Raw genomic sequence first — 23,849 nt, 5'->3', positions numbered from 1 at the left:
TAAACTTTTCAGTTCCTTTCTTTTTTCGCTTTTCAATATATCCTAGAGGTCTCTATACATACCAATACAATGAGATCTTCCTCATTCTCTTTTACAGCTTCACTGTATTGTATTTTGTAGATACCCCACTGTTTATTAAACCAGTCCCCTATTACCAGACACTTGCATTGTTTCCAATCTTTGGCTATTTATTATGAGCAATGATATCCTAATACACGCAGATGTTATCTGTAGGATAGATTCCTAGAAGTGGAAATGCTAGGTCAAAGGGTGTGGTAGACAGAACAGGGGCCCCCCAAAGATGTGGACATCCTAACCCCAGGAAACTACTACCTTACATTCAAAAGGAACTCTATAAATATGACTAAGTTAAGGACCTCCTTACTTTCACCCCAAATTATGGGTGAGTGGATGTAATCACAGGGGTCCTCATAAGAGGGAGCCAGGTCAGAGAGGAGAGAAGCTGCTACACTACTGCCTTTGAAGATGGAGGAAGGGACCATGAACCCAGAAATGTAGATGGCCTCCAGAGACTAGAAAAGGACAGGGAAACAAATACTCCCCTAGAGTCTCCAGGAAGAACGTAGCCCTACAGACCCATTTTATATTTATGACCTCCAGAATTGTAAAATAATACATCTGGGTTATTTTAAGCCACTAAGTTTGTGATATTTTGTTACACAAGATATTGTATTCTGTTACAGTAGCAATCAGAAACTAATACAAAAGGTAGATACAATGTAAATTTTCTATATATTACCAAATCCTCTCCATAAAGTTCATACATTTTTGTACTTCTACCAGCAATGTGCCTATTTTTCCACTATCTCTCCAACAAAATATTATATCAAATTTTTGCCCATATAATAGGTGAGAAACGATTTATCTCAGTAGAGTTTTAATTCTCCAGTGAGGCTGATTTAAAAAATTTCTTTTGCTGAAACTATCTGTTAAAATATTTTCTACCTATCAACGAAGCAGAAACAGACTCACAGACATAGAGAACAGACTTGTGGTTGCCAAGGGGCGGAAAGGAGGGATGGACTGGGAGTTTGGGGTTAGTAGTTACAAACTATTACATATAGAATGGATGGACAAGGTCCTACTGTATAGCACAGGGAACTACATCCAATGTCCTGGGATGAACCATAATGGAAAAGAATATAAAAATGAATATATATGTGTAACTGAGTCACTTTGCTGTACAGCAGAAATTAAAACAACATTGTAAATCAACTATACTTCGATAAAATTTTTTTTAATGAAAATAATAAAATATTTTCTACATTTTTCTCCTGGGTTGTTACTTTGTTTTTAGATTTTTTTCCTAAAAACTCTTTATATTTTATGGATCTTACTTCTTTGTAATATGAATTACAAATATTTTTCCCACTTGATCTTTTGCCTTTTTACATTGCTTATGGTATTTATTGTCCTGCTTAAGTCTTTATTATTTGAATTTATTTTTACTTAATGTTTAAAGTTTTCCTCATATATGTTTCCATATTCAAAAGATTTCAGCGTGGCCTGTTTTAGTATATCAATAATCCAATAAGACTGTCTCCTAATCTCAAGGGCCAAGTGTAGTGGTTGACTTGTTTACCTTTCTTATTTCTGCATAGATACTTCAAACGGAAGAAAATTCCAGTGTGAGAAATACACAGAAGATGGCAAAAGAAAATTCCAAGTAATCTAACACAATTTTTAGCAATGCTTTACTGCTTTACTTAAATTCGTTAAAATAAAAGAATTTAAAAATCCATAAATTTGCTGAGAGAATTACGAAGTATCACATGAGTACGTTTTTTATCCCAAGTGTATTCTTTTGAATTTTATTTTTGAGAAATCTATCCCTGTATTTATAGCAAGACATTTTTTCTCTTGTTTTTTAATTTTTGAGCCTTCTTTTTATTTTCTAAATTATTTTTTACATTCTTTTCTTTACATTATTTTCCATTACGTTTATCACAGGATATTGAATATAGTTCCCTGTGCTATACATTAGGACCTTGTTGTTTAAGACATCCTTTCTCTTAATGAAAATGAATTAAGAACCATTTCTGGGTCACAATGAGGCAACAACATGTAACTGAGTTACTACTTATTAGGATGGAAATGTAAGCATCTTAAAAAATGGAAGCTGCAGGCTTCCCTGGTGGTGCAGTGGTTGAGAGTCCGCCTGCCAATGCAGGGGACACGGGTTCGAGCCCCGGTCCAGGAGGATCCCATATGCCACGGAGCGGCTGGGCCCATGAGCCATGGCCACTGAGCCTGCGCGTCCGGGGCCTGCGCGTCCGGGGCCTGCGCTCCGCAGCGGGAGAGGCCACAGCAATGAGAGGCCCGCATACCGCAAAAAAAAAAAAAAAAAAAAAAACTTTAAAGTTTGTTTACAATTTAAACATTGTTGGAGACAGGAAAATATTGTGTTTACTTTTTATACTATGTTGCTTTCAAGTTTAAGTTTTCCAAAGAATGTTTATATAGTTGTGGGATTTTAAAAATTGTTTTGATGATAAAGTTATATACCTATGTATAAATTAAAAAAAAAAACTTTTTGTTGTTCTTGGGAGTGAGCCTATGTTAGCCTTTGCATTTGGGCCTATTTTTACTACTTAGAGTCTACTGAATGTTGGCCACCAGGCACTGAGACCAGAAAAGGAGGGCATGATCCCTAACACAACAAGCTGCAGCAAGCATCTCATCCACTCCTGTGATGTCAATGGCCATAAAGTGACTTTGAAGTCTGTGACCTGCCTCCTTAGCAGATGTGTACTTCCAGTTGCCTTCTTGATATCTCCACTAGGATATTCCCAAAGAACTAAAACATGAATTTTAATAGCCCTAAGCTGAATGCTTCATCTTCTCCTCCAAAACCCACAGCTCCTTCTGAATTCTATTTCAATTAGTGATCATTCTTTCATCTTTTGTCTCATCAATTTTATCTTGCACTCTTCTACTTTTTCACTCTAAGTTAGCTGTTAAGCACTCTTTTTTTAATTGAAGTATAGTTGATTTACAATGCTGCGTTAGTTTCAGCTGTATAGCAAAGTGATTCAGAGATTATATATATTATTTATAACCTTATAGGTTATTACAAAATATTGAATATAGTCCCCTGTGCTATACGGTATGTCCTTGTTTATCTATTTTATATATAGTCGTGTATCTGTTAATCCCAAATTCCTAATTTATTCCTCCCCCCTCCCTTTCCCCATTGGTAACCATAAGTTTGTTTTCTATGTTTGTGATTTTTGAATCTTCCTATGAAATACATTTCAAGATCATAACAGTTTACAATTATTGTATTTCTCTAATATTTTAAAATCTTTTAATTGTAAGTTATTTCAAACATATAGAAAATATCAGAAAATTAAATGATACCTAAAGATATTACTATTTTGCCATATTTGATTCATATCAACTTTTTTTAAAAAAGGAAAGAATGTTACAGATTTTTTGGTCACGTCGCATGCAGGATCCCCAACCAGGGATCGAACCCATGCCCCCTGCATTGGAAGCACAGAGTCTTAACCACTGGACCACCAGGGAAGTCTCCACAACTGAAGTCTTACCTTACCTGTGCCCTCTTTACCTCCACAGAGATAACCACTATCTTTTTTTTTTTTTTTTGGAGTATAGTTGATTTAAGATGTTGTGCTAGTTTCTGCTGTACCGCAAAGAGAATCAGTTATACATATACATATATCCACTCTTTTTAAAATTCTTTCCCCATATAGGTCATTTCAGAATATTGAGAAGAGTCCCCTGTGCTATACAGTAGGTCCTTATTAGTTACATATTTTATATATAATAGTGTATATATGTCAATCCCAATCCCCCCGGTAACCATAAGTTTGATAACCACTATCTTAAAGTTAGTGTGTATTCTTCTCATGCTTGTTTTTTGCTTTTACATGTTCACTACTGTTTTATGTTTTAGAAATTTATATAAAAAATACACTGCATGTATCATTCTGAAACCTACTTTTTTCATATATATGTCTGAGATCCATGTAGATCATATAGATGCAGTTCATTCATTTTAAATGCTGTATAGTGGCCCACTGTATGAATAAACCACAATTTATATCCTCATTTTCCTGTTGAGTGACAGATTATTTCCTGTATTTGCTATTATTGATATAAATAGTGATGCACTGAAATCCTTGAATATGTCTCCTTGCATAGATATGTAAAAATTTCTTTAGAGCAGACATTTTTGTACCAGAACTTAGCTAGAACTTAGTCACATGGCCACACCTACCTGCAAGAGAGGATGAGAAATGCAGTCCATGGACCCAACTAAAAATTAGGGTTTCTATTTCTAAGAAGAAGGGAAAAACAGATAATGGCATTGTGGTAAGCAACTAGCAACCAGCAGCTGCTGCTATTTTAAGTATTTCCAAATGTCTTTGAAAACTTCAGAGGTTATTCCAATTCATATTCCCATCAACGATGAGTAAGAGGTCCAATTTCCCCATATGTTCTCCAATAACTTGCTATCAAATATATTAATTTACCAATCTGATGAACATGAAATATTAGTATCTCCCTGTTGTTTTAATTTGCATTTCCCTGATTACTACCAAGCATAAACATCATTAACCATTCTAGTTTCCTATTCTTTTCCTGTTCTTTCCTATTCTTTTCCTGCACCACCAGGGAAGTCCCTGAGAAATTGCTAATTTTAATGTAGCTATTGCAGAGATTGCTAGCTGTCTACCAGATTCCATTCTCTCTCTCCCACAATAATGGTGGGACCTAGATATGTCTACTCAGCTAAGCTATATTTCCCAGCCTCCCTTGCAGCTTGGTGATTAAGTTGCCAACACTGGAATGTACGTGTAAGTAATGTGTGCTGCTTCTGGGTATAAGCCTTAAAATAATGGACGTGTGTTTGATCACTGTCTCTTCACCTTCCTTCACACTGTCATGTTAAAGTTAAAATCCAGAGCAACTTCAGAATCCGCCTGCCAATGCAGGGGACACGGGTTCAAACCCTGGTTCTGGAAGATCCCACATGCTGCGGAGCAACTAAGCCCGTGCACCACAACTACTGAGCCTGCGCTCTGGAGCCCGCGAGCCACAACTACTGAAGCCCGTGCGCCTAGAGCCCATGCTCCGCAACAAGAGAAGGCACCGCGATGAGAAGCCCGTGCACCACAACGAAGAGTAGCCCCACTTGCCCCAACTAGAGAAAGCCCGCACGCAGCGGCGAAGACCCAACGCAGCCATAAATTTATTTATTTATTTATTTATTTTAAAAATCCAGAGCAACCTTGCAAGCTATATGTTGAGGATGACAAAGCTACCCAACTAGTCTGGGTCTCTGTGAGGGTTTCATGGAGCAAAGCCTATCTACGTACTCTGAACTATTACATCAAAGAGAAATTAATTTCTGTCTTATTAGCTGCTGCATTGGGGTATTTTTTTTTTTTACAGACACTTGGCCAAATATGCCAAATATGTTTAAGAAGGATTTCTTAGATGACAAACAAACAGTAATTATTTTAGGCTGATTTTTCTTTGTGTCTAGTATAAAAAGTCCCTCTTAAGATCATAAAAATTTTTGGAAAAAAATACAGGAGAATATTTTTAAGTTTTGCTTTTCAAATACAGGCTTTAATACTGAAATGTGGTTTGTGTATAGGTGAGATAAAGATTTATATTTTTATATGAGATTGGCCAGTTGTTTCAGCACTGTTTATTGAATATTCCATCCCACTGATATATAATCACTTCTGTTATATAACAAATTATCACAGACACATGACTGTCTTCTGTTCCACTGGTCTATGCTTATAATCTTGTGCCAATGTCACACTACTATGATTACTAAAACTTTATACTGAATCTTGATATTTGGCTGGATAAATCTCTCACTATTTTTCAAAATTATCTTGGCAATTCTTGACATTTTACTCTTGCATTTGAGTTTTAACATTCACCTATCAAATTACACACACACATACACATATACAACTATTAGGATTTATAATAGAACTGCACTGAATGCATGAACTGACACAGGAAGAAATTACATCTTTACAAAATTGAGTCTCCCATTCATGAGCATGTTATATCTATGTAATACATATACTTTTATAATTTTCTCCATAAAGATCCTCAACATCTTTTGTTAGATATATTCCAAGGCCCCTTAGGTTTTTGGTCATTTCATATGGTATTTTTTAAATTGCATTTTCAATTTGTTGTTGGCATATGGGAATGCTGTCAGTCTTTTTTATATTTACCCTATAACCCATAATTTTTCTGAATTCTCATTAATTTTTATGTTTTGGTTGTATTAGATTTTCTATACAGGCAGTCATGGCGAATAATAACAACTTTAATTTTCTTTTTTCGTCTTCATGTTTTTCATTCCTTTTCTTTTTTTATTGCCCTGGATAGAACATTCAGTAAAATGTAGAACAGAAGTTGTGAGATTAGCATCTTTGTCTTGTTCCTGACTTAAAGGGGAACGCTTTCTAATGCTTACTCTGAGTTTTACGGTATACTCTTTATCATGTTAATAGAATTCCTTTATTATTCCTACTTGGATAAACTTATAAGTATGTTTTAAATTTTATCAAAACTTTTGTCTGGGCTTCCCTGGTGGCGCAGTGGTTGAGAGTCCGCCTGCCGATGCAGGGGACACAGGTTCATGCTCCGGTCCGGGAAGGTCCCACATGCCGCAGAGCGGCTGGGCCTGTGAGCCATGGCCGCTGAGCCTGCGTGTCCGGAGCCTGTGCTCCGCAACAGGAAAGGCCACAACGGTTAGAGGCCCACGTACCACAAAAAAAAAAAAAAAAAAAAAAAAAACTTTTTTCTGAATCTTTTGAGATGATCATATCATTTTCTTCCTCTAATTTGTAAATGTGGTAGATTATATCATTTTTTATAATAATACCCCAAAGCTTTCATTTATTTATTTATTTTTGGCTGCGTTGGGTCTTTGTTGCTGTGCGCAGGCTTTCTCTAATTGTGGCGAGCAGAATCTACTCTTCTACAATGGGCTTCTCATTGTAGTGGCTTCTCTTGTGGAGCATGGGCTCTAGGCATATGGGCTCAGTAGTTGTGGCTCGCGGGCTCTAGAGCTCAGGTTCAGCAGTTGTGGTGCACAGGCTTAGTTGTTCCATGGCATGTGGGATCTTCCTGGACCAGGGATCGAACCCATGTCCCCTGCATTGGCAGGCGGATCCCTAACCACTGCACCACCAGGGAAGCCCCAGATTATATTATTAAATTTTTTACTTGTAAGACCATCCTTGAATTCCTGAGATAAATCCTCCTTAACTAAGACTGTGGTTTTATACATGACACATCTGATCTGCTCATGTTTCATTTAGGATTTCTGCATTATAAACATAGAGTGAAACTAGATCACAATTTTTCTTTCTCTTACTATCCCTGTTAAATTTTACCACCCTCATCAAATGAGTTGGGAAACTTGCCTTCTTTTTTAAAATTTTATTAAACTGTGGGTATAAAATAGGAGTTATCTGTTCCTTGAAGGTTAAAAATCATTATGAGCCTTAAAGGTTTAAAAGCATTATCAGCCTGGTGTGTTTTACTATGGAAATTTTTTAAATAAATAACTACATTTGTTTAATGGTTGTATGTTCATTTAGGTCTTCTATTTCTTCTTAAAGCAATGAATCAGATAAAGACTACATTAGCCTCCAGTACAATACTGAACAGAACTGGTAAGAGCTGGCATCCTTATCTTGTTTCCAGTCTCACAGGGAAAATATTTAGTCTTTTCCTTTGAGTATTGTGTTAGCTGTGGTTTTTTTGTACATGTTTTTTATCTAGTTGAGAAAGATGACTTCTACATTTACTGAGAGTTTTTATCATGAACTACTCATATTTATTTTCTATATGATATTCTCTCAGTTGTGTTCCCATGATATTTTTAAACACCCTAAATTAGTCATTATCATCATTATTTTTTTGTTTTCTTGTTTTTTGGGGTTTTTTTGCGGTACGCGGGCCTCTCACTGTTGTGGCCTCTCCCGTTGCGGAGCACAGGCTCGGGACGCGCAGGCTCAGCGGCCATGGCTGACGGGCCCAGCTGCTCTGCGGCATGTGGGATCCTCCCGGACCGGGGCACAAACTCGTGTACCCTGCATCGGCAGGCGGACTCCCAACCACTGCGCCACCAGGGAAGCCCCATCATTATTTTACGTATACAATACTTGTTTCAATATTCCCACATATTGATGATCCTCTTCTCTAGGTACCGTTTCTTCTTGCTGTCTACTCTTCTAGGTTTAACAGACTTCTTTCTCCTGTACCTCCTATAACTTTTATTATGATCATCAAAGATGAGTGGTAAATTCCCACACTTTTTTGTCTGAAAATGTTTTTATTTAGTCCTCACTTTTAAATAATAGCTTAGCTGGGTATGCCATTCTGAGTTATAGTTATTTTCTCTCAGCCCTTTCAAAATATTATTCCTTTATCTTCAGATATCTCTTGTTAATGTTGAGAAGTATGCTACTAGCTTAAATGTTGTTTCCTTGTATATAATCTTTTACAGTTTCTGATGTTACCTCGTTCATCTTTGAACACCCTAAAACAATTTATTGGCATTTCTTCTAAGGTACATGCTATACTTTATATTATTTAGTCAATCGCATACTTTAGTATTACTTACCTCATATTATTTAGTCATTTTATATAATTGCCTTAACTTCCCCATTATAGAACAAGCTACCTGATGCTGTAAAAAATGCTATACGTCTCTTCCTATAAAGAAGCACCATGGGACTTCCCTGGTGGTACAGTGGTTAAGAATCCACCTGCCAATGCAGGGGACACAGGTTTGAGCCCTGGTCCGGGAAGATCCCGCATGCCGCGGAGCAACTAAGTCCACGTGCCACAACTACTGAGCCTGCACTCTAAAACCCACGAGCCACAACTACTGAAGCCCACGAGCCACAACTACTGAAGCCCGCGCGCCTAGAGCCCGTGCTTTGCAACAAGAGACGCCACCACAGTGAGAAGCCCGCACACCACAACGAAGAGTAGCCCCGCTCACCGCAACTAGGGAAAGCCCGTGGACAGCAACCAAGACCCAACGCAGCCAAAAATAAATAAATTAATTAATTTAAAAATATATATTAAAAAAAAAGAAGCACCATGCTCTCTTATGGAATGGGGAGTGGCACATTAAAAAAAAAAAAAGATCAAAATGCCCTATCTGAGTTTAGCAACAAAGGCTTGTCAACAAAGATATCAATCTGTTGACAATTGGCTGATGTTTAAGTACAAACAGCAAATGAGTAAATTACCTATGCACTGACTATTCTGTGCACAATTTATTGTTTGGCTTTCAACAGATGGTTAGCATTCTTATTAAAAATTGTTTAAACATCAAAAATGTATTCATTAAGCTCAGCAAAGATTTCGTCTGCCAATATAGTAATTTATAGTGTGTACATAGATCTGACTCTGAGTGAATTTATTGTGAAGGGCAATAGTCCCAACTATTTCTAAATATACAAGCTAAGCTGTTTCCATCACTGGGGTTCAAACATATCTGAGCAATTTTGAAAACACAGGAAAACAACCACCTGAAATCTATTTACATGAAAGACTGCGAAGCCTCCTGGGACTAAACTTATTACCTTAAGCAAAGAGAAGATTAGGTAGCTTGATCTTGAAACAAAGTCTTGGTGCCTAGAGCAGACATTAATTGTGAACGTACCATAGTTCCTGAGATTAGGCATTATCCCTAGTTCAGACCACTGTGGGTTCAAATCTAGGTTCTAAGGAAGCAGAGGGCTATAAATAAAAATGAAAATACCTTTTTCTATTAAAACCACTGACAGAATACATTGTAGACCATTTTGGAACTCTCTTACAGAGTATATCACAGATAATCAACAATTGCAGAGCTTTGGCATCTCCATATTACCAGTACATTCATCACCAGATGTATCCAAAAGAAGCAGCTACAATGCACACAGAAGGGATGCCTGACAAGACGGACAACACCCAGCAAAACTAGCAACCAAAAGGCATGAAAAAACCCACAGAAGAAGGTAAATCTTTGGAGAATGGATTAAAAACATAAAATACTATTAAGTACTACATCTGGCAGCTTACCAGACTTGTTACTGAAAATACCTACAATATCTCTTGAGCACCCTAGAAAAATTTGGATGGAATTTTACCAGATGCATACAGCGCAAGGAGCAGGGTTATTTTAACAATACAGTCAAGGTATGAGAGAGAGGCATGCAGCCTCAAATTGAGAATGTCGGGGGACTACTATTTGGGAAGGTAAATTTGTAACCTATTCCTCAAATCTGCAATGCAGTTGATTTTTGTTAATCACACTCCCTATGATATGATATTTTAAAATTAAGATACTGACTTTATGAAAACATTTGAGTATTTTAATAACTGAAAATTCTTACTTTTTCCTATAGTTTACACATTTTTTTTTTTTTTTTTTTGGTTGTGCCGCACAGCATGCATTGTCTTAGTTCCCCCACCAGGGATGGAACCCGTGCCCCCTGCAGTGGAAGCAGGGAGTCTTAACCACTGGACCACCAGGGAAGTTCCAGTTTACACTTGCTCACAGCTAGAAATAGAATGTTCACAGAAATCTTTCACAGAACGACAACCAAGATGAAAAATGTCACCCAAGGAACTAAAGTATGGGGGTGGGGGGGTAACTCTAAAGTGTAATCCAAAAAAATAAATAAATAGAGGGTAATCCAATTTCAAAACAATATATGTCATTTTACTATCAAATAGTCTTTGGACTCACCTTCCTCAGAGGTTCTCAGATCGTGTTAGGGCAACATCTTTTCCCAGCTTTTCTAGGTAAGAGAATGAATACAAAAACTTAAATGATTTACTAGCCCAGATCCCAAGTTAAAGCCCAGACCTCATCTCTCCTACTGTCTTTTTTGCCAGAAGCAGTACTAACCCTCTTTCCAACAAAGAGGGTGGAAGATGTCATACCAATGTCACAGCAGCAGCAGAAACTTTGAATATGAGGAGGCTGAGAAGAAACGACAGAAAGGTGACTCCCAAATACTGAGTTGAGTATTAACCCTGTATTATACACACTCTGTAGACCAGCTGAACTTCTTTCGTGGGCTGGACAAAGGCATTTCTAGACGGGGCTAAGTGCAGACTCAAAGTGAGTAAGCTAAGAAAGGGAAAGGGCTCCAGGAGGTGCCCAATAATCTCAGAGCAGTTTCCTTTCTACAACTCCGCGGCCAAAAATAACCCAACAGTGAAAGGGAGCTACACCAAGTACTTCAAGTATCAGTTAAATTTCCTCCTCTTCTTTATGAATTTGTATTACTTATTAGACACTTGACACATGTTTAAACACTTACATAGCTCCTCCGTTTCAGGAAATATGGCTTGTTCAGCTGAGGGGGAAAAAGAAGCATATAATGAGGGAGTTAACAAGGGCTGCTATTTTTTTACAACATTCTTTAAAAACTGAAAAACCTCTTTAAACACCAGGAGCACCTTAAATAATTCACTCTAGGCCTGCGGCGCCCATGATGTGGAGGCTTCCCTCTCGGTTCCCTGTCCGGCCACGTGCTCCCCGGATTTCGGCCCAGACGGTGGGCCTGACAGGCGGCCCGTGCAGCCACGGGGGGCCCCGAGGCCTCCTCGCCACCGTCCACAGTGTTAGGGGCCCACGTTGGGTCGGAGCGCCCCGGGGAGGTCGGACCCCGGAAGGAGGGCCAGCGCCCTTTGACCTCGGACGCGCAGGACGCCGGGAGCAGGCAGAAGTGGGCCCCAAGCCCGTCGTGGCCCTTCGCAGCCTGGAGGCAGCGTCTCTGAGGCTGCCGGGCGGGCCTGGTGGGCGGCTGGGGGAGTCAAACGGTGCCCGAGGTGTTCTGTCGCCGGCCCTACCCCGGGGACTTGTCCGACAGCTGTGGAGGATCCGGGAGGCCACAGCCTCGGGCCCCCAGACCCTTCTCCCTTGGCGGGCGGGAAACGGCGCCCTACGAAGAAAGGGTCCACGCGGAGGCCCTGGGGGCTCCCGTCGGCCGGCTCGGCTGACCTCTGGCCTTCGTGGCCGCTGTGGTGCGAGGGGAAGGTGAACGCGAGCTGCGTTCTCTCAAGTCCCGCGCACTCTCGTGGGGGGGGGGGGAGGGGGGAGGAGCGGGGCGGCAATTGGGTAGCGGGGACTGAGGGCCCAGCCGGGAGCAAGGAGTGCGAAACACGGCCACCGAGTGCGGCCGGGACTGCGCCGGCTGCGGGGCTGCGGGGGCGAAGGGACGCACCTGCCTCCGCCCACCTGGGCCCCGAGGCCGCCGCCGCTGCAGAGCCATCCTCGCGGAGGTCGCCGGGGGCCGGTACCCGGAACCTCGCGGCCCTCGAGTGCTCCCCTCCCTGGGGGCGACCCGAGTACCCTTGATCGAGCCCCGCTCCCCAGGGCTGAGAGAGTTCGACGCTCCCAAGGAGGGAGTCTCAATGCAGGAATTCCTCCTGCTTTGCTTCCAGAGTTGAAAGGCCGGAGGCCGTCGGTTCTGCAAAGAGGAGCAGTCGGGCGCGCAAGCAGCTGATGAAAATAATTGTCCTCGCACACAACCCTGCGGCCAGGAGCGCGTGCGCGCGCGGGGGCGCGCGCGCGCGCGCGCGCGCACACACACACACACACACACACACACACACACACACACACACATATACACAACTTGCCTCATCTAGCTGCCCAACCTTAGTATTCCGGGCATGCGGTTTTCAACAACTTGCTTGACACAATAGCAAAGACATTTAAATACCAGGACGCAGACTTCACTTTTTAACGTGCTGAGAGGAGCTACTTTCAAAGCTTCCCCACCGCGAATAAACTGACAAAAAATATGGGGTGCACTTATAAATTAAACACCTTACTCTGAAAGCAACGTGCTTTAATCAGGTTTCTAAGGCAATAGCCATCTCTGTCTTTTCTTATTCACCCAAATAATGCCCCAAGAAGGAGCCCCTTTACCCAAGAGAGAGCTGGGAAAAAAAAAAAAAAAGAATTATACCCACTGCTAGTAAAAATCATCTTAAATCAATAGAGCACCACTTGAACTTGAGTTTCCATTGTTTCACTGAATCATCAATGTTTTTAATTAAACAGCTACCCTTTCTGTTAAAACATTACATAAAAGGGTTAGGTTTCTACTTTTGTTGAGGCAGCTGGCGTTTGTTGGCTGTTGTGTTTGAGCAACAGACTGTTCAATAGAAGCGAGAAATAGCTCAACGCGCTCTTAATAGACCTGTTTCAACAATGTACCTTGAAAAGGAATACATTGTGTTATTGTGTTAGTTTGCTACAAACCTATTAAAAGAAAAATAGCATCCATCAGGTCTAACAAAACGCATTTGTATTATATGCACTTATCTGCTTCAAATACACTTCTTGGCACAATATCTAGAATTCAACTAGATCACCAAGAGCTGGATGGAAGAACACATACCAGTTAGGTAATGATACACGGGCTAAAAATAATAATAAAAGAAGGTCTAAACAGACGGTAATTGCCACTTTTTGTTTGTTTATCATGAGAAATGCAGGCACCCCTACTTCAATTGAAAATATCTTGCAAAAGCATGGACTCCTATGACAAAAACAATTTAAAAAACATTTCCAGCGTGGGAATATTGATTCAGATCCCATATTTGGAACGAATCTGATACACTTTCGATAGTAATTTGTTTCAGAGAAGGATTCAGGGCAGAAGCGATGCATTTTAAAAGCAGAATTAAATAGCGCAAAGAGCTGGGTTCTTTAGGGAAATGCGTGAAACAAACAAATCGAAAGCAAGGGTTTCAGCCAAGAGGTTGGGGAGCAACGCTGTCTGGCAGTAAGAAAGGAGGTGCTTCTCGAAAGTGCTCTCTTTAAAATGATTTTTAACTTATTTTATTGTGTTTTAAACACAGAACGAAACTTGAAGCAAAGAAACAGGCAGCTTTGCCACTGTGAGACAGAAACTAACTATGGTATGTTTCAGGGAGGGCTGACACTTGGACCACAAATCTTCGGAAACAGAGCCGCAAATGATGAAGCTAATTTAGCTCTGACATCCGCTTAGAGGAAAATACACCCAAAGTAGCATCTGTCAGAGGGAGACGTCTTTTGCTCCCACAAAAGACAATCGATTTAGTTTCCAACCTCAGAGTGCCCAACATTCACTTTCAAGGGCAAAAATGTTGGGGGCACGAGAGAATAGTATACTGTCTACAATTGAACTCAATTGTCCATAAAAGAGAACTTACATAGATTACAATAGCACGCTTTGAGAGATGTCTTTGTTAACAGTAGATGAAGCAATATTCTGCCCAATGAAGTCAATTGTTTTACATTTCTGAATTAGTTAATTATCAGGTGAAGATTTAGAAAAATGTCACGCTGGAACTTTAGATGACAGTTTTGCCATATTGTGAAATAGCTATATTAGACTTTTCTAGAAGGCATTTGAAGTCAAATAACTGATATGACTGCTCTCCACAGTTAAGATAATTTTTTCCTCAAGAAGGGTGTGTGTATGCATGTGCTGGGAGGTAGCTGAGATGTGTTTGATTTATACTTTACGACTTTTCACTGATAATGTCTCCTCTCTAGACCAAATCAATTTTTGAATTAATTCCCTTGAATTTAAAAAATGGAAATGAAGTCATAAACCCCAAATTGCATGTTATGAAATTAGTTTCTCATAAGATTGACAGAAGAGTTGACACATTCAAGGTGAGATTTTTTGATGTATCAAATAATCTACCAAAGATGAAAGAAGTTCACAATAAATTGGTTTGGCCATGATATGATATATTGTTACTAAGTCTTTCTAAAAAGTCTTTAATTTTTCATTTATAACTTTTAGAAATGTTTGTGTGACAGAAGTTAAGCTATCTAGGGGAAATATTCAATGATTTTAATTTGAAGAGATTGTTCAAACAAACAAAGAATCACCAAAGAGATCACTTGAAAACCCAGCAGAGGAAGAAATGTATTTTAGAGGAAGACTGTAATTTGATTCCTTGTTTTATTGTTGGTCTTGAAAATCCTTGATTTTCCACTCTTGCAAAGAATTTTCAGTAATATATGAATGCTAAATATTTTATTTCTTTATCTAAGTAAAAAAAAATCCAAATAGTATGTACTATAATTTGCCTCCCCTTGAAGAATAGGAAGACCATATGTAGATTATTTTTTATATGCCCCCCCCCAAAATCTCCCTCGAAAGAGACCTTTAGACTATTAATTTATTGTCACTCATATCTAGAAAAGTTTTAACCAGTCAAATCTTTTTTAAAAATCTTTACTGCCATTCATCCTAAGCAGCATCTAATTTGAAAGATTCTGTAAAGTATAAGTTTCAAAGGATCTTCTCTTTTCAGTTTCTCGGTCTGCCTTAGGTAGGTAAATGAATATCATTTCAGATTTCCTTTTAGTTTCTCTTGCCCTTTAGCTCAGAAGTGTGGGAAGTAAGAGAGGTTAATATTTTTAAAACATTTCTGCCACACGGAATTATTTCAATGCCATTCTCTGGTGTTGTGTCTGAAAAACGGGTGGCCGAGCCTGCTGCCTGCAGCGCCAGACATTCAGCCGGATCCACCCCTGGGCACAGTCGTCAGAGGGAAAAGATTCAGCTTCCAAACTTGATTAAAAACAGCCTAACAGTCTCTGCCCCGCTAAAGAACTGTGAGGCTTGAGAAGCTGAGTAAACTGCCTAGGAGCAGAGGTGGCTGAGGTCTAGATCCCTTTCAGATGGTTATTGAGAGAAGCTCAAAAAAAAAAAAAAAAAAAAAAGCAGTAGATAGTGGGCTGCAGAAGGACAACTTGTCCTCCCAGATCCGAAGTTGAAATCGACTTTACACAATTTAGGTGCTGACAAAGAGTGATTCTACCTTGTAATGTTTCACCTTAATTTGAAGGGAGAAAGGAAACACATGCACATACCAAAGACCTACTGAGATGCTGGGGAAATGCTAACCTGTTTCTGAGCTTTTTTTTTTTTTTTTTGGCTTCCTTTTGGCAAATACTTCAAAATATTCTTCTCCCCCTGAAGATATATTCTGGAAGATACAATTAAAAGAAAAATAACAAGATGGAAAACTGAAAGAGAAATGAGGAGTGCATAGGTTGGTGAATAAAATAGATGTCTGTCAGCATCTTCTTAAGAATATGTTGTCCTCATTGTTTTTGCATGTGACATTTTTACAGTGAAAAACTAAAGACATCCAAACAGGAGTCCAAATATCAAGAGAAGTGGGAGGTTTCCTTATGTGTTTCAATAGTAAAATGAAAATTGTGTCTGTGTGTGCCTACGTGTTCTCCTTCAATTTGAAATTTTATTCCAGAACGTGGTGCAATTTGTTACTTTTGTGTGTGTGTGTGTGTGTGGGCACAGGAGGAGGAAAATATGATACATTTGGGGATTTTTCAGTAGTGCTGTGTTTAGTTTTAATTTTCCTGTATTTTAAAATAAACACTTTGACCAAAGCATGTTTGATCTCTGCAAGAAGGAAATATACATTGTGAAGGAATGTGCAGCGGTTGGGTATGAAAATGGGGTTGTGACTCACAGCTGCAGGCAGAAAAAAAAGGCGTCATGGTGTCAGCCAGAGGTGTTCAGTCTAATAATTCAAGCTGTAAACTGTATCCCCTAAAATTACCTACATAATAAATCATTGTGTGAAGAAAAAAAAGTTTGGACTGAAAAGTGTAAGTGAAACAGAATCCTCAGGAGACTTCAATGCTGGGACCTACTGGCAATGATGTGAAATATGGGTTTATTTTGTCCAAAACTTTAAGAATCAGAACAATACTGGAAATTATTCTAGTAGAGCTGATTTTTTTTCTTTTTACCTTGGGTTTCAACACATTTTTACATAGTCTGTTACAGAAATGGGTTGCACTTTTTCTCCTCTCCTGATCACGCAGCCGAAGCTGCTTTATGGGATTTCCAGTCAATTTATACAGCTTCAAGGGTAAACTCAATTCAAGAATGGCTTTATTTTCAGAAAAATAGTATTACTAAGTTATCAAATACATATCAAGAATGGAGGCAGAAATCTTTCTGGAAATTACCTTAGGTTCCTGTCTCAGATTTCACTGTTGCTTATAGGTAGCAAAGAAAATATCACTTTTATGTAATCTGGTCAATTCACTTGCCTAGGAATTCACTGCAAATTGAAACACTTAGGCACTGTGGTTGGGAAAGCCAGTGTCAAATTCTGGAGACTTGAGAAATGGGAAACTTTGGGATGGAATGCACCCGTTTGGAGTAAAAAGGAGTTCAGTGCCTGGAGAAAAGATGCAATTGTCAAGAGGAAGTTTAAAGGCCAAGGACAGACGAAGTCTTTAAAACAATGAGGGTGAGGAAGTCAAGAAGCAGACTCACCAAAACCACACTGAAACTATTTTATAGTCTCCCCTACATTTCCAGAATTAGTGAGCAGAGAAGCGCCGCACTGGGAACGTGAGCTGTGAGCTCTAGCGTGCACACCGGCCCTGCGACAGGGAGAAAGTCAAGCTGACACGGGTCTCTTTCGCCTGGGCATTTCAAATGAAAATATAAGGAGGAGGGCGGAGAGAGAAGGAAACAAAACGAAGCTCGAAAATACTGACTCCGAAGTCTGCAATAAAGATTAACTGGAAAAAAGGAAGTCCATAGCAATTAAAACTCCTACCCCGGCTCATTAGTATTCATGACCTTATGTCCAGCTTTTCTGTTTATCTTTCTCCCAGGATCAATATCGAAGCAGCGTGGGCCTGGGAGGAGCCCAAGCCGAGCCCCGCGTGCGCCCGACCTTTCGCGCCCTCCCTACAGGTCAGAGCATCTTCAGAACCGCCCGGCCAACGCCCGCGCCCATGCTCATTAAAGCCACCATTCATCTGCCAGCAGGGAGAGGGAGGGGGAACAGGCCCGGGGCGGTGGAGGGGTGGGGGGAATGGGCAAACAGACCCGACTGACTCCAAAGAGTTTCGAGAAACCGCACGCGGCCGCACCAACCACCGTGGGCCCAGTGGGCCAGGAGTAAGAAAAGAAAAAGGATGAGCCGCGTCTGCAGCAAGAGTCCCAGCGCGGCTTCTGGCCAGGCCCTTGCTGGCTCGGCCTGGTTCCAGACCCCAGATTTTGTTAGGGGGAGGCAACATATAAGAGCCACCTTCATGCCCCCCCAAAGAGAACCCCATGCCCTTCCCAGCCCAACGTGGTCTGGAGCCTCCCCAGGCTTCCGCAGACGTCTGAGAAGCCACCCAGTGTCAGAGCCTTAACTACAACTGCTATCTTTGAAATTATTATTATTTCTAACCCCCACCTTCTCTAGGGGCGCTGCGCTCCGTTCCGTTCCGCAGGACCACCGGCTTGGCCTCAGGGACAGAAAATAAAACTGGCTTCGGAGGTTAGGCAAGGAAGAGGCTGAGGCAGGGGTTGGAGAGGTGCGGTGTGTGCGTGTCGGGGGACAGTCAGCTCCTCCTGGTTTAACTGAGAGATGCGGCGCGACCTCCACCCACCCACACCCGGGGGTCAGAAGGTGCGCGGGCAGGCCGGATGGTCTGGCCCATCACGTTCCCAGGGAAGTGGGCCTGAGGGACCCCCGACTGTGGGTAGCTCCCACCCAACTTCGTTTCACGCTGGTGGCCACCTGCCCCAAATCTGTGCGGCTCAGGTCCACCCCACCCACGGGAGCCCGTGGCTGGGGGATGCCGGAGGAGGTGAGCATGTGTGAGTGCATGTGTGTGTGACTCGGTCTGTGTGTGTGCACGCACGCGAGGGAAGAGGCGCCCCCAGCTCCCGCCTGGCGGCTGCGCTGAACCTCATCCTGAATAAGGGGCAGGAGAGATGCCAGATGCGGGGCGAGGGCGGGACGCAGGGCTGGAGACGAAGCGAAGTGTCACCTCTTCAAAAGCTCGTCGGCCCCTGGGAACAAAAGGGAAACTTGGGAGGGCGAAGCGGGAGCCCCAGCACGGACCTTTCCCCGACAGGGCCCGGGGGTGGGGGTGGGGGTGGGGCGGGAGTGGGAGGACCCGAGCCCCACGTACCCCGCCCGAGATCTGGGTTGTGGCCGCGCAGGGGCGGGGCGGGGCGTGGACGCTGCGGCCCCAGTCGCCCCACAGCCTTGACCGTGAACTCGAATCCTCGGGCTGCCCTGGTTATGGTTTACAGGAGCTCTCATTGGTAACACCCCGTTCAGATTGCCAGCGCTGCCTTTTCGTTCTCAGGCGCCCAGCTGGTCGGGCCTGAGGGTTTATGCTAGATCACCCGATTCGGTCTGGAAGGATCTAGATTCTTCCCTAAAATAAAAACCTAGCAGCAATCTGTTGGAGGCCCGCGGTGGGGTTGGGGGTAGAGAAGAGGGCGACATTTCTCAGGCCCTGTTCTGAGCTGCCAGTTAAAAATAGAACCCATTCATTGCATTCTACTGGGGGTAGCAGTGAACCGAGGCGCTGCAAGTTTCTGTGGAACAAGAGCGATATCAGACTGTAATCAATCAACCCACAAGTCTTTCTTTATTGAACGCCTACTTTGGATCCCGAGGGTCGCTTTCCGTGTCCGTTTAAGTGAAAACGCATCCAGTGGTTCAGCCCAGTCTTGGTGGGATGTTATTGAGGCTTTTATTTCTTAGCTCTTGGTCGCAGGCCTAGCGCTCCCTCTGGGTTATTTCGGTGACATGATGTGGGGGAAGGTAGGACCCGAGTCCCTAGTGAGTACTCGGTGGGTCCCCTCGAGTCCCGCCATGCCACCGGTGCGCTCACCAGGGACCTACCAGAATCCCCTGCCCACCCCACTCCTGCCGACCTGGGTGGGCAACAGGTCACCTGGAAAGCCCAGGCCTTCCTAGCCAACCCCAGGTTGCAAAAGATCAGTGGGGAGCACAGGGAAATCCGAACCTCCGGTCCAGCCTATGATCTGCCCTTGATCTCAGAGTTTTGTGCGGAAAATACACCACTCGAGACTGAAAACATCCGTCTGAAAAAGAGACAAAGGGACCAGGGGGTGGGGAGGAGGAGGAAGAGAGAAGGTGCCAGCAGAAAGGAAAGGGGCTGGACAGCGTGGGACGGGGAGTGCTGGGCCTGTGACCTGTTTCCTTTCTGCGCGTCCCGACGGGCCTCTGCCCTAGCAGCCTCCCTTGCTCGCGCCCAGAGCAGAACCGAGCCTCTGCTCCCGGAGTGACCTTCTCCCCCGCCCGCCCGGGGCTTCAGGGGACATCACTGAACCGGGAGATACTGATACCGATGCCAGTTATCATTGTGGTCATTAATAATGCAGTGAGGATCACGATAATTAATAATAATAATAATGATGGGCCTCCCGAGGGGGCTCCAGCTGCCTCCAGATAAAGCGATTCTCGCGTTCAGGGAGTTACTCGGTGGTGGATAGAGCGGAGCGGAAAAGAGGCGAGCTTGCGAGTTCTGAAGTTCAAGTTGACAGCGTTGACCTGCAGGAACAGTGCCCCGGCCCGGCAGTCGGCCTCCCTGCGGGCAGCGAACCACAGCGCAGCTCTGGATCCCCTGAGGGAGGCGGAAACTGGCCTCAGTTTGGTGGTTCTGGAGGCAAGGCAGGGGCAGGTTAGATTCGGGTCCCTATAGGCGGGGGAGGGGAGACGCCTGCACCGCCCACTCCCAGGCCCAGGTACCTCGAGGCCGCGCGGGACCTTGGGCCGCCTGCTCCCCGCGCGCGCGTCTAAGTTGAGGCGTCCTGACATCTCTGATGCTCTCACACCTTCGCCATCTCCCTCTCCCCCATCCTGTCTCCGGGAACGCGTAGGGCCGAAGTGAAAGGGGGAGACCGGGCCACACCGTCAGGTCTGTGACTTGTTTGGACAAAGCGGCGGGACGCAAGGGCTGCAGAACGGAGAGAGATTTCGCTGCAAAGCTGCTCCCACCCGCCCCCTCACACCCTAGGGTGGACTTAAGAGGCCGCTCCCGGGCTGTCGTCCTCCTCACGCCAGGCCCCTTCCCAGTTTTATTTCCTGCTCACAACCAGGATCAGCGCCCCCGGACCTAAAAGGCCCCCGGCAGCTCTCCGACGTTCAGATCTGGAAAGCGATCCCGCCGACGCAAGGCTGTGACAGTGTCCTCTTCTTGCAGCCTTCCTTCTTCCCCCAAATGAGAAGAAAAGCCCCCAGGCCTTGAGTTGATACTAAAATCACCCCCCCCCCTTTCTGATCTTCTCCTTGGGCTCGGGAGGTTGTCTCAAAGCCAATAATTTCCACCAAAAAAAAAAAAAAAGTTTAAAACATTTAGAATAGACCATCTCATTCTTGCACAGGTTATGACAAACATTTAATCAGATTCCTGCGCCCTCTCCCCAGGGGGCGGGGGACGTTGGAAAACTGTACACGTTTTCCTCACAGCTTATAATGTGTTCAATGAAATCTCCCAAGGATCAAGTAACATATGCCACTTATTTGAATAATTTTCCTTAATATTATTAGGGGTTATAAATTTGATTTTAATAAGGGATTGATTGCTTCAGGAGCTGGCGCTTAGGCATTTCGCTGGACCGTTGGGGAGGGCTGGCCCTGAGGCGACTGTCACCCTCTGGGACACACACACAGCCCCCAAGCTACAGTCTTTCCCTCCCCATTGAATGGGTAGCGTGGCCTCCGGAAGGTCATGGTTGCCCTTCTCCCCAAGCAGCCCTCCAGCCTACCCTGCTGGTCCCTGCGGCTCAGTCCAGGACCAGAGGGGAAGGAGAGAAGCGCCGGCCGCTGCTGCCAGCCGCGCCATCAGCCTCCGCCAGGAGAGCCCTGAGCGCCGCTAGGCAGTCCTATGGGGGTGTCGCCACTGATGTCCAAACCTTTTCACCGCTGGGGGGTGACTCCGGGACTGCCAGGGCCTCTCTGAGCAACACTGGTACTCAGGAAGTTCTAGAAATGTCTTGATGGCTCAGGGCTTTAAAAACAAATACCCTCATTCCTACCCTTTGATTATTAAAATTATTTTTCCCTTCTTCCTTAGATCATCTTGATTGAAAACTCTGTTAAACTCTTGCAGGGTAGGCGAGTGAGGCTGCAAACCTTGGAGAAAGCTGGTGGTCCGTCCTTTGCCTCACTCACTTCCACCTGGCCATTTTCGTCTTTGTAGCTTATTCTATTTGATTTCACAGAATTCTTGAAGAGGTTCTCTTTTCATTTGGGGCCGATGGTTTGTTGCTTTCCTAAATCAAAATGTAGTCTATTTGTCACCTTCCTCCCTTGAACATCGTGCTTATTGGTGAGCAGCGGCTGGGCAGATAAGCAGGATTTCTTGAGCAAGCTCTCTGTTTAAAATTTCAAGAAAAAAACTTTTAGTAGAAAGGGGCCCTTAAACTATAATCATTGAGCCAAGTTCAAAAACAGAGTACTCAGCTCAGTTTTAAACATGCAATTAAAAATAACTGTACCTCAGCTTTTCAGAGGGAGGGAAAGGAAAGGGGGCAGGGAAGAGGGAAAACAAAGAATAAGGAAATGTTTAGTGCTCTTAAATCCAGTCCAAATAGCTGAAAGAAAGGCATTCCCTCAGATAATGGAGCCATTAGAAACCCTGAAGGTTCCTGCCGCCATTCCTTACAGGGGATTTCCAAAAATTTAATTCACTCTCAGCTACCACACAAAGGACAGAGAAAATAATTTTGAGACTTTCTGCCAAAGGGGTAGTTTGGCCCAGTTTCTAGCATACACCTTCCTCCCCAGAATGCGAGGTGGTGCCTCCCATTCAATCAGGCAGCTGATCCAGACCCATGTCAGCCCTCAGCTGCCTCCCCCCCATTTCCTTGAATAAGTTTGCTAGAAAAAAATAGTATGTTCATGCAGTTTCAACACATTTTATTATATTTCTGTATGCATTACTCTCAAAACATATCACAAGAAATGATCAAACCACTTAAAACCTTCAAATAAAAAATCTGAAACAGTTTATGCCCACAATTGTACATATTTATAGTTAAGAAACATTCTTTATAAATATTGTTTCCTCTGTAGCAAGTTAATACCATAATTTAATTACAAATGGATAAATATGGTAACGGGTATTTACAGAAGGAAGGGTGTTATTACGGAAAAAACTAACGGCACGACGTTTATTCCCCCCCCCCCACCAAAATCTTTCATACAGGAACTAACAAATTGAACTTGCAAACGCACTAAAACATCACATGTAAACCCAGCTAACAGAAAAATACATTCACAAGCGTTGGTGGTGGTGATGTGTGAGTGCTGTGGATCAGCATGTTGAAGAAACAGAAGGGAGACTTTGGCACGGCTTGTTTTTTCCAGTCTATAGTTGCATGAAGTTTACAATCAAGTTGCCTCATAAAAAGGAACACAATATTCAATACCACAATACAAAATAAACCATTTTCTTCCACATTACTTAAAAAGAAACCGGGGAAACTAAAAAGAGAAAAGAAAAAGCCCATCACTTGGGGAAGGGAAGGGAAGAAAGGCAGGAGGAACGCAATCCAGAGAATTACAAATGGACAAACTTCTATACACCAAGAAGCCATTAAAACCACGTCGGAGAAGGAAGGAGGAGTCCGCTATGTACAGTTTGTCAGAAGCCTGGGAAAGGGGCGGGAAGGAAAGCGCGCATGGGGGAAGGCATGGAGGGTTTGGTTCAATTTTTTTATGGGTTTTTTTATTTCTTATTTTATATTTTTAGCTTCAGAGACTCCGGAAGGGATCTTTTTGCTTTTCATGCCTAGATTAGATTTAGAAAAAAAAAAAAAAAACTTTAAAAAATCCTTCTGCTGGTAAAATCGTTTCCATCATCATAAAAATCAGATTCGTAATTTTAACAACACGGTCACAGGGTCCCCTGGGCGATCGCCACCGGAGGGCTGCCGCGCCAGGGTGGGGACCGGGAGAGAGAGAGAGGCCCCGGCCTC

The 23,849-nt window shown here is 43.0% G+C and overlaps 1 protein-coding gene across 3 annotated transcripts in view; it reads right to left on the bottom strand.

The window, feature by feature from the left end:
• Positions 1 to 12,402, bottom strand: part of PCCA (propionyl-CoA carboxylase subunit alpha) — a 389,313-nt gene extending 376,911 nt beyond the window's left edge. Inside the window, exons 1-3 of one of the 3 annotated variants that reach the window (XM_079903492.1) lie at positions 12,270 to 12,402; positions 11,364 to 11,399; positions 10,784 to 10,835 (exon numbers count right to left, since the gene is read on the bottom strand). The gene's annotated coding sequence lies outside the window, so the exon portion shown is untranslated. Of the gene's footprint in view, positions 1 to 10,783; positions 10,955 to 11,363; positions 11,400 to 11,502; positions 12,050 to 12,269 lie in introns of those variants that run through there. The other 2 variants (XM_079903491.1, XM_079903493.1) reach the window with 2 other exon arrangements.
• Positions 12,403 to 23,849: the final 11,447 nt, after the last annotated feature.

The sequence above is a fragment of the Stenella coeruleoalba genome (assembly GCF_951394435.1).
Source record: "Stenella coeruleoalba genome assembly, chromosome: 18".
Classification (NCBI taxonomy): domain Eukaryota; kingdom Metazoa; phylum Chordata; class Mammalia; order Artiodactyla; family Delphinidae; genus Stenella; species Stenella coeruleoalba.
The sequence above is the reverse complement of the archived record's forward strand: the minus strand, read 5'-3'. Positions and strand labels throughout refer to the sequence as shown.